The sequence below is a fragment of the Puma concolor genome, chromosome D2 (genome assembly GCF_028749965.1).
Source record: "Puma concolor isolate L17-30 chromosome D2, mPumCon1.1.hap2, whole genome shotgun sequence".
Lineage (NCBI taxonomy): Eukaryota > Metazoa > Chordata > Mammalia > Carnivora > Felidae > Puma > Puma concolor.
In genome coordinates this window covers 66579990-66595235 of record NC_141677.1, presented here as the reverse complement: position 1 = coordinate 66595235, position 15246 = coordinate 66579990, and the positions used below count along the sequence as shown (strand labels likewise).

Genomic DNA, 15246 nt, shown 5'->3' with positions numbered 1-15246 from the left:
AAAACAATGAAATTGGTAGTAAAGGCTAAAAGTGAGATGCAACTCCTACTTCTCAGGCTTTACAGAAACTCACTCACTGAATTATTTTTATTGTTGTGGCTTATATCTGTTCTACAGATGAGACAACATGGACTTAAAGACATATGTGAGCTTTGTGTTAGCCACCCGGAAGGACCAGCAGCAGGCAGTGTGGAGATGAGAACTGAGATTTGCTCTATGGAAATCGCAAAATTAAGAGAAACAGATGTGACTCCAAGGCCAAGGGTCCTACAATTGGAAAGAACACCAGTACCACACTATGAAATCAGGCTTTGAGGCCCACAGAAGGCTCAGCCATTGTGCTGCCATGCTGACCCTCCCTTCTGAAGGTGAAGATCTGATTGTATTCTACTGCTTACATAAACTGCCTCTCTAAGGGATTGTCACTGTCAGTACACACTGTGATACCTTGTGAAGATGAGATTTGATTTCTTCTCAACAAATAGTCTTTCTTCCTCTCTTCACTGCCAGATATGCTGAGAATTACACTGCTTAGACTTTCTTCCTTTAGACCAGGATTTCTCAGCCTCATCAACTTTATCACCGTTAACATGTGCACTCAAATAATTCTTCTTTTTATTTGTGGAGGGGGTCTGCCTTGTGAATTGTAGGATATTTAATAGGCTCCCTGGACTCTACTCAGTAGTCCCAAAAATTCCCGTGCATCACCCCCCATTTATGGATTGTGAAAGTCAAAACTGTCTAGCTTAGTTCAATTAAGAATTCCTGTTAAGATTCTAGGATGCCCATTAAGTTGGCTCATCAGTCAATTACCCCTTTTTGTGCGTGAGTTTCAGATTCCTTCTTGAGAATATGTATTAATGGAATGGTGATTGGAGGGAAAGAAATAAGGAAAAACTCATGAATGTGAAGATGAGGTTTCAGGCATGAAGACATTGACTGCTAAGACTTGGAGTGACAAACACTAATTTCCTCTTTCTTACATTTTGCCTGTCTTCTTTACATTCTAACATTTCCTGTTGATTCACATATATGTGTCTGTTACCAAATTAGCAAAAATAATACATTTTTAAGTGTTTATTTATTTTTGAGAAAGAACAAGAGTGAGCAAGCAGGGGAGGGGCAGAGAGACAGGAAGAGAGAAAAATCCCAAGCAAGCTTCATGCTGACAGTGCGAAGGCTGACACGGGACTTGATCTCATGAACTGTAAGATCATGACCTAAGCCAAGATCAAGAGTTGGACACTCAACTGACTGAGCCTAATTTAGCTGCCCCTAATTTAGCAAAAAAAGTATTAAGAAGCACTCCTTTATGCTCTTTGGGGGTGAATATCAAAATAAAACACAGTTCTGGACATGAAGCTCACAGTTTTGTGACACTTTTGCAGCCCAAGTCTTTGCTTGCTGATGTGGCCTTGCTTCATCCTACACCAGACTGACACCAAGAAACAAAAAGCGTCTCTTCAAGAATCTTTAAGTACTCAATTCTCAGGAGCTCACAATTTAGGTGAAAGGCTAACAACACTCAGCCTAAAAGTGAACTGTCAGCGATTTCTTTTCCTTAAAAGATGGGGTATTCAACTAATGAACCTGTGTTAAGGACTTAATTGCAAGGTGCTAATAGATTTGGAAAGCACAGTTTTCCATTTGTTTAATTTAAAAATGGAGGTTAAGTACTGATTTCTTTGTGCTACCTCAGGCTGTAAACACCATGCTCATTCATGTATGTGAAACAACAAAATTCACTGGGTCTCAGACAATCAAGGGTCAGTAGCCTGCTCTCAAGGGTTCGGTCTCCCTGGGGCAATTTCCTTCACCCTTTAAGCCCTTCAATCATTTGTGTCCACCCAAGAGTAGGATAAGTGGTTGGCCCCTCTTTCACTGCCAGTTATTTTTCAGGGCAGACTTTTTCACATTTCACTGGTTCTGTGGGAGAAAAATGCCATGTTGACCATAGAGATAGCATTCTTTGTCCATATCGCATTTCATTAATGTGTCCATTCACAACTGGAGAATTTCCCCAGGTGCTTAGGAAAAGGGTGGGTGAATTGCTATTGACAGTATTTTCCCTTAGATAAGAGAGAGTTACTTGTCATGAATATTCTAAGAAGCTCTAACAAATAAAAGAACTCCTATGCATTTAGAAGGCACATATCATGCCTTATGTGGCCTATTCTTCATATTCTTTCTATTTATCCTCAATTTCTCTTATACATTTTCACATGCTCTCTTTGGTGTAGAGTCATGAGGTTTGTTTACCAGGCATTATCTCCCGTTTAGAGAAGAGAAAACTGGAGCACAGAAGGGTTAAGTGATTTGCCCTGCTTTAGTGAAGCATGCTTCCTCTTTATCCCCAAAATGATGACCGGGAGGATTGTGTTCTTTTTCTAGGGATGCCCTAACAGTTCCACTAACTGGGGGCCTTAAAAAATAGAAATCTATTGCCTTACAGTTCTGGTGGCTAAAGACTGAAATCAAGGTGTCGGTAGGGTTGGCTCCATCTGAGGGCTGTGAGGGAGAGCCTGTTCCAGATCTCCATCTTTTACATGGAGACGGCCCTCATGTTCACATGACATTCTTTGTTATGTAAGTCCGTCTCCGTATCTTCTGTTTTGCAAGAACATCAGTCACACTGGATTATAGCCACCCTAAGACATCATTTTAACATTACCTCAGTAAAGGTTCTATCTCTGAAATAAGGTCACATCTGGAGGTACTAAGGATTAAGACTTCCACACAGGCATTTTGTGGGAAACGATTCAACCCATAACAGGGAAATTCACGTAAACGGTTCTGAATAAACCTTTCCTCACTTGCCCTGGAATAAAGAAGAAGTTTCCCTCCACTATTATGAGCTATGTGTCCCTCCCAGATGTAGCCCTTGACCCTGGCTTCAGCCTAATCTCTTGCCACTGCACAGCAGGAAATCTAACTCTCCTGAACTACTCAGTAAAAATAACTCATATTTATCAAGCACTTAAGACTCTGTGTTAAGTGCCTCATATATGTGTATAATGTAAATATGTTATACTGATCCTCAGTACCACCATATTATAGATTTATTTATTCATTCGTTCATTCATTCAAGCATTCATTCAATCAGGTATGTTTTTGAGCTCTATTACATTGAAGCTTTCTTTGTTCAAGATTCAGGGGGTATAGCTGCCAATAAAATGAAAAACTCCCTAGCCTCACAAACTTACATTCTAGTAAGGGAAACAGATAATAATAAATTAAAACATCATATAATACGGATGGCCCTTGAACAACATGGGTTTGTTTGAACTGTGATGGTCCACTTAGAAATGGATTTTTTAAATAAATACAGTACAGTAGTGTAAATGTATTTTCTCTTCCTTATGATTTTCTTAGTAACATTTTCATGTCTCTTTTCTAGTTTATTGTAAGAATATAATATATAATACAAACAATAGACAAAATATGTGTTAATTGACTTTATATTATTGGTAAGTCTTCTAGTTAACAGTAGGCTATTAGTAGTTAGTTTGGGGGTAGCCAAAAGTTATAGGTGGATTTTTGACTGTGTGGGAGATTGACGCCCCTAACATCCCTGTTGTTCAAGGGTCAACTATGTATTAAACAATATGGACTGCAGTAGAGAAAGTTTGGACATGGATGACAGTGCTCCAGGAACAAAATGCAATTTTTAAAAATTATATAACAATTTTATATTTATGAAAAGGTTAAAAGAATACTCTGTGTCCAGATTCTGCAAATGTTATTCTGAAATAATTCAAATGTATAAAGAAGTTGCAAAATGGATACAAACATGTCATGTGTCCCCCATTCACTATTATTCATTTCCCAACATTTGTTCACAGTTTCTCCCTTCTCTCTCTTTCTCTCTCTTTTCTCTTCATCTGTCTGTCTTTCTCCACTTCCATATTTCACACACATGATACTATAACATCCTTCTTGCTGGATTATACTACTGATGACCCTTATGTAACATACATTTATTTCTTCAACAAATTAGTCTTGAGAGTTTTTACTAGGTTAATATTAATCTTTTCTCAACAAGAAATTGGCTATGTTTTTACCTTACACATCAACATAAAAGTTCAACTAATTTTCAAATTATTGAGCACTGAACTCGGCTATTACAAATTAGATGCTAATTAATGCTCCTTTACTTGCTCATTTATTTGTAATATTTTTCCCCCTGTCAGGGCCCAGAAAAATGTGAAAATTCCATTAATTATTTTTACTAACTCATTGATGGATTGTAGAACAAAGTAGTAATTTTGAAAATTATAGTTATCCAACACCTACATTTTTAGAAAGATGCAACATTCTGAAGGATATTAACTAGATAGCAATTAAAAATTTCAAGAAGAATGCTTCACAGCAAGATCTGTGATAATTTTAATAAATTTCTGAAATGAGATAAACAGTTTCTCTCAAGGACACCTCTAACCTTGAGATTCCATGAAATTACTACTGGTGAAATGGTGGGAAGGAATATATCATTCAATATGTTTTGACATAATGATTAGAAGATATCTAAAAATGTTTGAACACATTTAGGGAAATTAAAACTTATCAAATATATAATACTTGTATTTCATAGTTTTGACAACCATGATCCAAAGTTATTTTATTCCCATTTTATAGATGAGACAGCTGAGGACTGGAGTTACTCAAAATTTATACTCCTCTAGTGGGAGCATTCCAGGTGAGGGACACATGTGAAAATGGGAAGCTAAAGGAATGTGGGCAGCTGGAAGAACTAAAGGGAGGCCAACGTGCCTGGACTATAAGTGTCGTGGGAGAGTGGTCTGAGCTGAGGCCAGGGAGATAGGAAGGATGGCACATGCAGTGTTATTTGGGAAATGACAAGCACCTAGGACTTCAGCCACCATGTTTCAAGATCATTCTTGTCACAGTGTGAAGAATGGCTTGGAGGGGACAAGTGGGAGACAAGATGCAAAGCAATTACAGAAATCCAGGGAGGAGGATGGTGATGATGTTGATGATGATGATGGTTATGCTGCTGCTGATGGTGATGATGATGATGGTGATGATGATGATGATGGTGATCATGATGGCATGGCCTACAGAAGAGGCGAGCTGAATTTGCTAGAGAGTTCATAGGAAAGTGGTAGGAATCACTGATGTCAGGAAAGGTTGATGATGAGGGAAAGAAAGGTAAGGACGATGGCCTCCTTTTCGGATCTGCTCAACTGTCTAGAAGGCAGAAGGGAGCACTGAGGAAAGAGAAATTAGAGAATTTTCTGAAGTGTTTCTATGGCATGAAGAGTTGAACTGAGACATGTAAAAAATGTATTTGAATATACAGATATGGAATTCAGAAATGTCAAGATTGGGGACATGAGTTTGAAAGCAAAAGTAAGGAATATTTTTAAAATTTATTTCAGTGTTTTTCAAAGTGCTCTTTAGACTACTTATGTCCGAAGGCCCTGCATCTCTATTTCTTAAGTCAGTGGTTTTCAGGCTTTCATATGCATCAAAATCAACAAAGTACAGGATACTGAGGAAGATGGAAGCTCTAGGTTCGATCAGCTTTGGTTTGAATTAGCTTAGACACTTTCTAGAATAAATGTGGGCAACCTAGCCTCTGTGCCTCAGTTTTTTTCTCTATAAAATGGAAATAATAATACCTCATTGGGTTTCTTGAAGATTAAATTTAAAAAATAAGAAAATGATTGAGTCAACCAAATAAATTGGATTATAAATAAAACCTTTAGGACACTTATGGGCATTTAATAAACCGCCAAAAAATGTTAGACTAGGCATTATTATTTTCCAGATAATTTATTAAAATACAGATTCATGGGCCTCCAACTCCTGTAAATTTCAAGTTACAGGATGCTGTGGGCATTTTCATGTGGATTTGGCTCTGTTTTGGACTAGAGATAGAGGACAAATTAGAATTCAGTGATTCTGGACATAATAATCCTGGACTCTGCCACATTTATTAAATCACATGTTTTTTGTTGTTATTGTTTTTCAGAGGCCAATTAATCTGCATTTTTAAATAAAGTCACCAAATCTTTTTTTTTTTAATTTTTTTTAACGTTTATTTATTTTTGAGAGAGAGAGAGGCAGAGTGTGAGCAGGTGAGAGCCAGAGAGAGAGGGAGACACAGAATCGGAAGCAGGCTCCAGGCTCTGAGCCATCAGCCCAGAGCCCGACGCGGGGCTCAAACTCACGGACCGTGAGATCGTGACCTGAGCTGAAGTCGGATGCCCGACCGACTGAGCCACCCAGGCGCCCCGAAAGCGAAAGTCACCAAATCTTAATGATGCTGATCTATATCTATGCTTGAAAGGGATAATACTAGACAAACTCTTGTGATACTCATTGTGTCACCATTGCAGTCAATTGACTCCATTGTGTCAATATCCACCATTGTGCAGTTCCATTTCATAGCGGCCATTAGTTTGCAGCAAAGTGGTTTGCCAGCCTGCTAGAACACTGCATGCCCAGTATGAATTTTTGACTATTACTGACCAATAGAACATAAATAGAAGTGATGTTTGTCACTTCTGAGACAATACTTCTAAAACACAGTCATGTCTTTCCCACATTCTGTTTCCCCCTGTGCTCACCAATGCAGAGAACAAGCTCTAGGTGATGCTCTAGCAATCAGATGAAAGAAATCTAGGATTGAATTGATAACAGTAGGTTAGTCTGTTGTTATATGAATGAGAAAAAAGATAGCACAAACGAGGGAAACAACTTCTAATAGATTAGGGAAATGTTGGAAATTACTGCCTATAGCAGTTGGTACCACACTATTTACTCCTCTTAAACACGAGACTTCTTCTCCAAGTCAGTGTTTATCAGTAGCTGCTGGAAGAACAGTATCATTCGAGTATTAGAATTAATGTGTCAGATTCTTATGATGCAAAGAATAAAAAGATCTCTTGTTTGGTTCTTGGAACATAATTCTGTGTCTGCACAGTCCCAATGTTTCATTGTTTACTGGTTGCTTTTTGTTGTTGATTTATAGTTATTGCAAAAAAAAGTGTGCATTTGCAGGAAAGTTTTACATTTTCCTTAGTAATATTTTAATGTATAATCCTGAACATTGGTAGCTTTGTTTAGTATCACTATTCTTTCTTCTTAGCTCAGGAAACATCTTGGTGGTTTTGTTCCCCCTGAAAGTCGGAGATGGGTCTCTATTATGCATCTCTTCAGGGAACCAAGCACGTGGTTTTTTTTTTTTTTTTTTTTTTTTTTAATAAAAGAATGTTGTTTGTATCTGGATCATTACTTAAAGTCATAAAAAACAAAAACATTGCCAAACAGTGTAAACATCGATACTCATGAATTATTATTCGTTAAAAATGGTGGCTAAATTTACATATAGATTAAACTTAGAATTTATGAAATGTGATTTTCTTTGAGTCTGATGGCTTAATGCCGCTGGTGTTTTATGGGTAAGGTCCTTGCACAGAAAGCTGAGTGTTGTTCCATGTGACTCAGGACATGGAAGACCTCGTCACTGGCAGACCTCACGGCATTAAATCACAAACCGAACTTGAGAGGGCAGAGAAAGGATGTGCTGGAGAGTGACTGAGGGCTGGAAATTAAAACTACATGGAGCCAACACATGTCCCTGATAAACTCCCAATGCAGCTTCCTCCTCTTGAAAGGGGGTTTACAGAGAGCAGGTTTCATCATTGAGGGCATATATTTGATACAGCTTTTGTTCAGTGCCAACTCTCTCTACGGAGAGGGTGTCGATCTCCTTTCCTGGAGGTTTATCAGCTGCACACAAGCACATTGACACCCAACCCTAGGCTGGCCGGGCCCTTACTCTCACATTGCCTGACTGTGGGTGGAAATGAAACCAGATCCTCATGCTTCACCTTGACTTTTAGTGCTTCGTACACTAATCACTTTTACTTGCAACTTTGGTGACAGAACGTAACTTCTTTGGCAGATCCCACGACGTTAAATTGCAAATTGACTTTGAGATGCAGCAAAAGGATGTGGCAGAAAGCGACCAAGGACTGGAAATTAGAATGACGTGGAGTTAATACCTGTGACCTGAGAGACTCATAATGATCTTTCTTGCTTTCTAATAAGGGTTTACAAACAGCAGGTTTAATTATGGAGGCTGTATGTTTGATGTCAGTCTTTGATCGATACTGATTCAGCTTGTTCTCTGCACGAAGATGACCCTCCTCTCCTTTCCCGGCAGTCTGTTGCATGTACACACACACGCACGCACACGCACACACATACACACACATACACGCCCATCTCCCCCACATGGCCTGGCTCTGGCTAAAAGAGAAATCAGATCCTTATGTTTTCACCTTGATTCTTTCATTCTTTACATCCCAATAGCTTTCTCATTGTGACTTTGGTAACAAAACCAAACTTTTGTTTCTTTCTTTATCATGTTATTTTTTTCCCAACAGCATGTGATTTAACACAGTTTCTTAATGTTAATTGGCCTCTCAATAAATAGCCATTGTGAACAGGACCCACACGTGTTGTGTTCTTCCTACCTCTCCCACTCCTCTTTGACATCGGCCCAGGCCATTGTCCTCTCCAAACTGTACTCTTCATCAACTGTTAAAAGAACGTTTATAATAGATTGTAATATGGACCTTCCCAAGTCAGGGTATCATAATGTCTCTTTTTCTAAGTCTGTCTGTAATGTAAAATGTTCTCCAAATGCACAAATATTAAGAAATCAATCAGCAAGTTTTGAGTACTATGTGATTTCTCAAAATATGGTTCCCAGCCCAGCAGACTCACCTCTGTGCTTGTTAAATACTGAGATTCCTAGATCTGACTCCAGACTTACAGAAAAAGAAGGCCTAGAGCTGGGTCCTGAACAACTGATCCCAAGAAACCCTGGCAATCATCTAAGTGTGAGAACCACTGGTCTAGTATATACCTATTACAGTGGGAGTTTTAAATGGGGTACAAATAAATAAAATTCTCATAATAAATCATTTTCCATTTTGATATATTAAATGAGAATCCCTTCATCTTCTACCTTACCACACCCATATCCAGAGCCATCCTTTGCTGGAACTCAACAGAACCAGATCCAATCCTTCCCCCAAAGCTGGGAGAGTGGTGAAACACTGCTCTGGTGGGTACATAAGAAAGTGTGCTTTAAAACATTGCCAATTCCTCTTGCAGGTAGAAAGTATAGCTTATGAATAAATAAATTAGAAAATCAAGAAAAACCCAATGAGTTCTATAAGGAGCCTTGAGCCTCTATTCCTCAGATCTAAGGGTAACTATGAAATTGGCAAAGTAAGTCATAGTCCTTGCAACCTTCCTCAGAATTATCACCAGCTCCACAAAGTAGGTATGAAATGACAGCCTTTCCTTGTGGGAGAATATTATCTCTTATCAGTTCCAAGCCAAAAGCTACAGTTAAAATACCTTATTCATTATCCTCACTTTTATATGTGTTTTAACACTTGCATGATATGATTCTTTTTTATTCCCAGGGTCCATGTTGATCAGTGCTGTATTATTGATTTTTGTTTTTCATTAAATTAGAAACAAGCATCACTAAAGTTTATAAATCCCCAAGAGTAGAGAGTGAAGTGTTTTGCAGAGTGAGGACGAGGTATGAAAAATGCCTTCAAATTTCCTGATTTTTCTGATGATTCTATGTCTCTCGATGTACTACAAAGGAATCAAGATTGACTATTATTATTCTCAACTGGATCATGTTGCTCAAAATCATTCCAACTGTATCGTATGATTCTATGTATTTTGACACAGGTATGTTTTTTATACACACACACACACACACACACACACACACACACACACACACAAACACACTCACTCACTCATCCACCCCAGTTTGTGTGGAAACCAATAAATCATTGTAGGAAAGCAAAACTCAGGAATGACTTCTGATATTTGATTCTACGAAACAAAGGTTTAAATTCTACTTGTATTCAACATCAGCCTAATTCCTATTATTTTATTATTTTCCCTGCCAGTCAAAAGTCCAACTTGTATTTGTTGGTTTTATTTAATTTTGCTTCCTTTTGTTTGTGATGGATGGGTCTAATACAAGGAAGAAGTTCTCACCAAAACAAATAATGAATGGATAATTTTATCTTGTTTTGTTTTTCTATATTTATCTCCCTCAATCTTTTCCTGCTTATGTCCCTTTCTCTAAATTCTATGAGCTAATGTTTATTGGACATTTAGTATGTTCCAGGCCTTGTATTCTGCGTTTTATGCACATTTTACTTCATCCACACAACTATCTAGAAGAGGTGCTTGAATTTAAAAAAGGAAAAAGTGGGGCGCCTGGGTGGCTTGGTCGGTTAAGCGTCCGACTTCAGCTCAGGTCATGATCTTGCGGTCTGTGAGTTCTAGCCCCGCCTCGGGCTCTGTGCTGACCGCTCAGAGCCTGTAGCCTGTTTCAGATTCTGTGTCTCCCTCTCTCTCTGCCCCTCCCCTGTTCATGCTCTGTCTCTCTCTGTCTCAAAAATAAACAAATGTTAAAAAAAATTAAAAAAAAAAAGGAAATAAGTTACTCAAGGTCATAAAGCTAGTAAATGAGAGTCAGTTCACTTGCTCATTGGTTCATTCATTCACTAATTCCACTGATATTTATAGCTCACTTATGTACCACAGTCCTTGGTCTTGGGATGCAGCAATTAAATAAAGGACATAGCCTCTACATCATGGAACCTTTATTCTTGGGGGCAGAAGGACACATACACACACACACACACACACACACACAAGCACATATATATGGACTATAAATGCTATGGAGAAAAATTAAACAAAATAAGGACTGGAGGCTGATGAGGGTAACATGTTAGTTTGCATATAGTGATCAAAGATGGCATGTATGAGAATGTGACATTTCCAGTAAGAGAACTGAATAATGTGAAGGAGAGGGTCATGTGGGTATTTGGGAGGTTTGACAATCTTAATATGGTCTATAAATCCCTGTGGGATCAGTTTCTTGCCTTTCCTTCAATCTCATTGTCCCCCATTCTGTACATTCCTGGATTTCTCTTTTTTCCTAATTGACTATGAACTCAATTAACTTGGAAATTTCATTCATGCCATTCCTTTTTTCCCTCCTGGAATCTCCTCCACTTGGGTTCTGTCTGGCTGTTTTGTGCTCCTTTGTCATGGGATGTGGGTCCTGATCACATGCTATTCAAAAGTTGAACTTTATCTGTTCTTACTTCCTCTTAAAGTGCAAGACCCATGAAGGAAGTAGGTATATATCCAAAAGAATTGAAAGCAAGAATTTAAATAGATATTTATACAGCAGTGATCATAGTAGCACTATTTATAATAGCCAAAGAGTGGAAACAACCTAAGTGTCCATCAAAAGATGAATGCATAAACAAAATGCAGTATACACATTCTATGGAATATTATTCACATGTGAAAAGGAATAAAATTCTGATGCATGCCACAACATGGATGAACCTTGAAAACATTATGATAAGTGAAGTCAGCCAGACAAAAAAGTGCAAATATTGTGTGATTCCACCTACACGAGGTACCTAAAAAAGATAAAATGATAGAAACAGAAAGTGTAACTGAGATCACCAGGGGCTGAGGGGAAGGAATGGGCAGTTATTGTTTATTGGATACAGAATATCTGTTTGGGATGATAAAAATATTCTGGAAAGAGAGAGATGGTTACACAACATTGTGAATGCACTTAATGCTACTAAGTTGTAAATTAAGTACAGTTAAAATGGTAAATTTTGGTATGTATATAAAATGTGGTTACAATTTTTTAAAAGTTTTTATTTACTTACTTTAAAAGAGACAGAGTGGGGGTGGGCAGAGAGAGAGGGAGAGAGAGAATCCAAAGCAGGCTCCACACTGCCAGCACAGAACCCGACGTGGGGCTCAAACCCACTAACCGTGAAATCATGACCTGAGCTGAAGTCAAGAGTTGGATGCTCAACCAGCTGAGCTATGCAGGTGCCTCAGTTACGAAAATTTTTTAAAAGGCCCATAAAGGAAAGCTCTTTTATTATTTTACCTTTTACTCTAGTACCTGACATGCCCAGGAGGTACTCAACACACATTTCTGGAATGAATGAGCCAATATTAGGTCCAGTTCTCTGTCCAGAGCCCACTCATGTTCTTAACCTCTGTACAGTGACTTTCTAAGTGTGTTATGCATGCTTCCTCCAGGTGATTTCAGGTAGAACTTAAAATTATTTTACATGGTACAGAGCTATAACCCCATGTACACCACATTATGTCACAGGGAGAAAAAATGTACATACTTTATGATTCTTTTTTTTTTTATTCCTGTGACCTTTATCAAGGAACAAGCTTCATTTTTGGTGCTATAGCTCCACACTTGTTAATCTTTCGTGATCTTTCCTCCCTCCTCCCTTTTTTGATAACAGGAAACATTCCTTTGTCAACAAGAAACATCAGGCATAGAGCCTTTTCTTGTCTTTTTCTCTTTTCTTTTCTTCTCTTTTTTTCTTTGAGAGAGAGAGAGTGTGTGCATGCTCTAGTGAGTAAGGGAGGGGCAGAGAGAGAGAGAGAGAGATCGAAAATTTTAAGCAGGCTCCATGCCCAGTGCAGAATCTGACACAGGGCTCAACCTCACAACAGTGAGATCATGAGCTGAGCCGAAATCAAGAGTCAGATGCTCAACCAACAGAGCCATGCAGGCACCCATTAGAGCCTTTTTATGGGTAGCAACACTTAGCTAGAGTGTCATCATATAATCTTTACTGTTGTTATTCTGACGTTTTTTTAAGATTTTATTTTTAAGTAATCTCTTACTACGCCCAATGTGGAACTCAAACTCATGACCCTGAGATCCAGAGTCATAAGCTCTACCAACCGAGCCAAATAGGCACCCCTATCCTGACTTTTTAAATCTATATGTAATAATACTGGCTTTTCATAGGTGGTTCTACTAAAATGTTTACATAAAAAATATTTAATTAATTTAAAGAAAATTTAATGAATTTAAAGAAAATTAATATTTAATTAATGGATTATTACAACAACAACAACAAACCCAGAATGGTATTATAAAAATGGCTGAGGTGATCAAAACACTTGCCCCTATCTCTGAGGACTCGGTACATCCCTGAGCTTGGGTATGCTTTTCTCATTGTCACTGGTGTCTGCCTGTCTCACTCTCTGTCCCTGTCCTCTCCCCACTGTGTGTTCCATGACTGCCCCTCTTTCTGATGCTCCTGTCTGCTACTCCATCCCCCACCTGCCTACATTGGTGCACCTTAGACTGTGTCTTTGGTTAGTTATGTCACCCACACTATACCCGGGGGTAGGACAGAGTGCTGACAGTCTGAGAGTGACTTTCTATGTGGAATAATTGCTGTTTGTTTCCTGTGGGTCCCTGATGAACAGTTAGCAGCTGCTTGCTTCATTTACCACCTCCAGCTTTACCCCTGAAAACTCCTAAACATTCTCCCATCCTTCTATAATTTCCAGAGTTGATTCCCAGTGAATGCTCACAGTGGTCACAAAATTACAAAGGGCTAACAAACTGTACCATAGAGGAATATTGCTTTATTTTTTTAAGTTTACTTATTTATTTTAAGAGAAAAAGAGAAACAGAGATAGAGACAGAGAGTGGGGAGGGGCAGCAAAAGGGAGACAGAGGCTCCAGTCCCAAGCAGGCTCCACTCTGTCAGTATAGAGCCCAATGCGGGGCTTAAACCTACGAACTGTGCGATCACGGCCTGAGCCGAAATCAAGAGTTGGATGCTTAGCCAACTGAGCCACTGAAGCACCCCGAGGAATACTACTTTTAATTGAAGTGCATTTATTGGTTCTCTCTCTCTCTCTCTCTCTCTCTCTCTCTCTCTCTCACACACACACACACACACACACACACACGCACACACCACAATCACCACCACCACCACACTGCCCTTCTTATGATTTGGAATTTAGACCAAACCACGGGTCTAGATATCAGATGAAGAGAGATGGGCTGTTATAATCTGCTGGGTGATTAACTGAGTCCTCCACTGGAAAGGAGTTTCAGGGCACTTCTCTTGGGGTGGGGACCCTGTCAATGAGTCATGAGGGGTGTGTGTGTTTGTGCATACACACCACATTAGTAATGAAAAGACGCTGATTGTGTTCTTCCTTTTTTTAACCTACAAAATCGAATTTCCAGAACAACTCCACAACCTCCTTCCATTCCTGTATCCAGCAACAGGGTGACAAAGTGGACTGCAGGGAAACAAGAGCTTTTCCACACTCTGTTCTACTCCTAAGTCACTTTTCTTCCAAAGCCATCATGACAAAATTATTTTGAAAAGTATGAACTGCATGTTTGCAAAGCCAGGACTAGGCCTATGCAATGATGCACAGGAAGGAGGTGAGGTTAGACACATGGCATAAAAAGCAGGAGCTCCAAATTTTTCCCCAAAGGGCTCATTTCCATTGAAAGACAGACAGCTGGGCACCTAGGTGGCTCAGTCAGTTGAGCCTCCCACTTCGGCTCAGGTCATGATCTCATGGTCCATGAGTCCGAGCCTCACGTTGGGTTCTGTGCTGACAGCCCAGAGCCTGGAGCCTGTTTCAGATTCTGTGTCTCCTCTCTCTGCACCTCCCCTGTTCACATTCTGTCTCTCTCTCTCTCAAAAATAAATAAACATTAATTTTTTTTAAAAGACAGACAGAAAGGCAGACACACACACACACACACACACAGAATAACTAAAGCACAGATGCCTTCTGAATTAATCTTCAAGGAGAAACTGTTCAAGCATCACTGCAGACAGCTCGATGCAACAGACTTTACATTTCACAGAAATCAAGACGATCAGCAAAGCCCTGGAGAGAACAGATGCCCCCACCTCCTCCAGCCAGTGTGCTCCCATAACTAATGGGAGAGGCGTCCAGGCTGCTAGGCTTGCCCCTGCTATTTATCTGCACAAGCTGCGTACCAGTCAGCAACCTTACTTCTTTCCCCCGGCCCCACATTACTGAGACAAATATATTCCTGGGTTCCACTGTTTCCTAAATTTCAACCTTGCTACAAGGCACCTTGCAGTGGACTCATGTGAGTCTGTAAGTGAGCTTACGGTCCACCAATCCTAGTATTCTCTTTCTGTCACAGATGATCAGTAGAATGGCATATTCATCCCCCTTGCAGTGTTAGGCCTGCTCTCCACTGATGTCTAATATCTCATAACCTGCATGACTCAGTGGCTCACGTACACATTATTTAAAACAATCTTGGCCCAGTTTGCATTTTCCACCTATTTTAAG

General features: G+C 39.3%; 1 long non-coding RNA gene across 1 annotated transcript in view; it reads left to right on the top strand.

Annotated features, from left to right (window-relative positions):
- LOC147576150 (uncharacterized) overlaps positions 1-8482 on the top strand; it is a 32437-nt gene extending 23955 nt beyond the window's left edge. Inside the window, exon 2 of the long non-coding RNA XR_015241810.1 lies at positions 118-8482. This is a non-coding gene — a long non-coding RNA (uncharacterized LOC147576150). The remainder of the gene's footprint in view (positions 1-117) is intronic.
- Positions 8483-15246: the final 6764 nt, after the last annotated feature.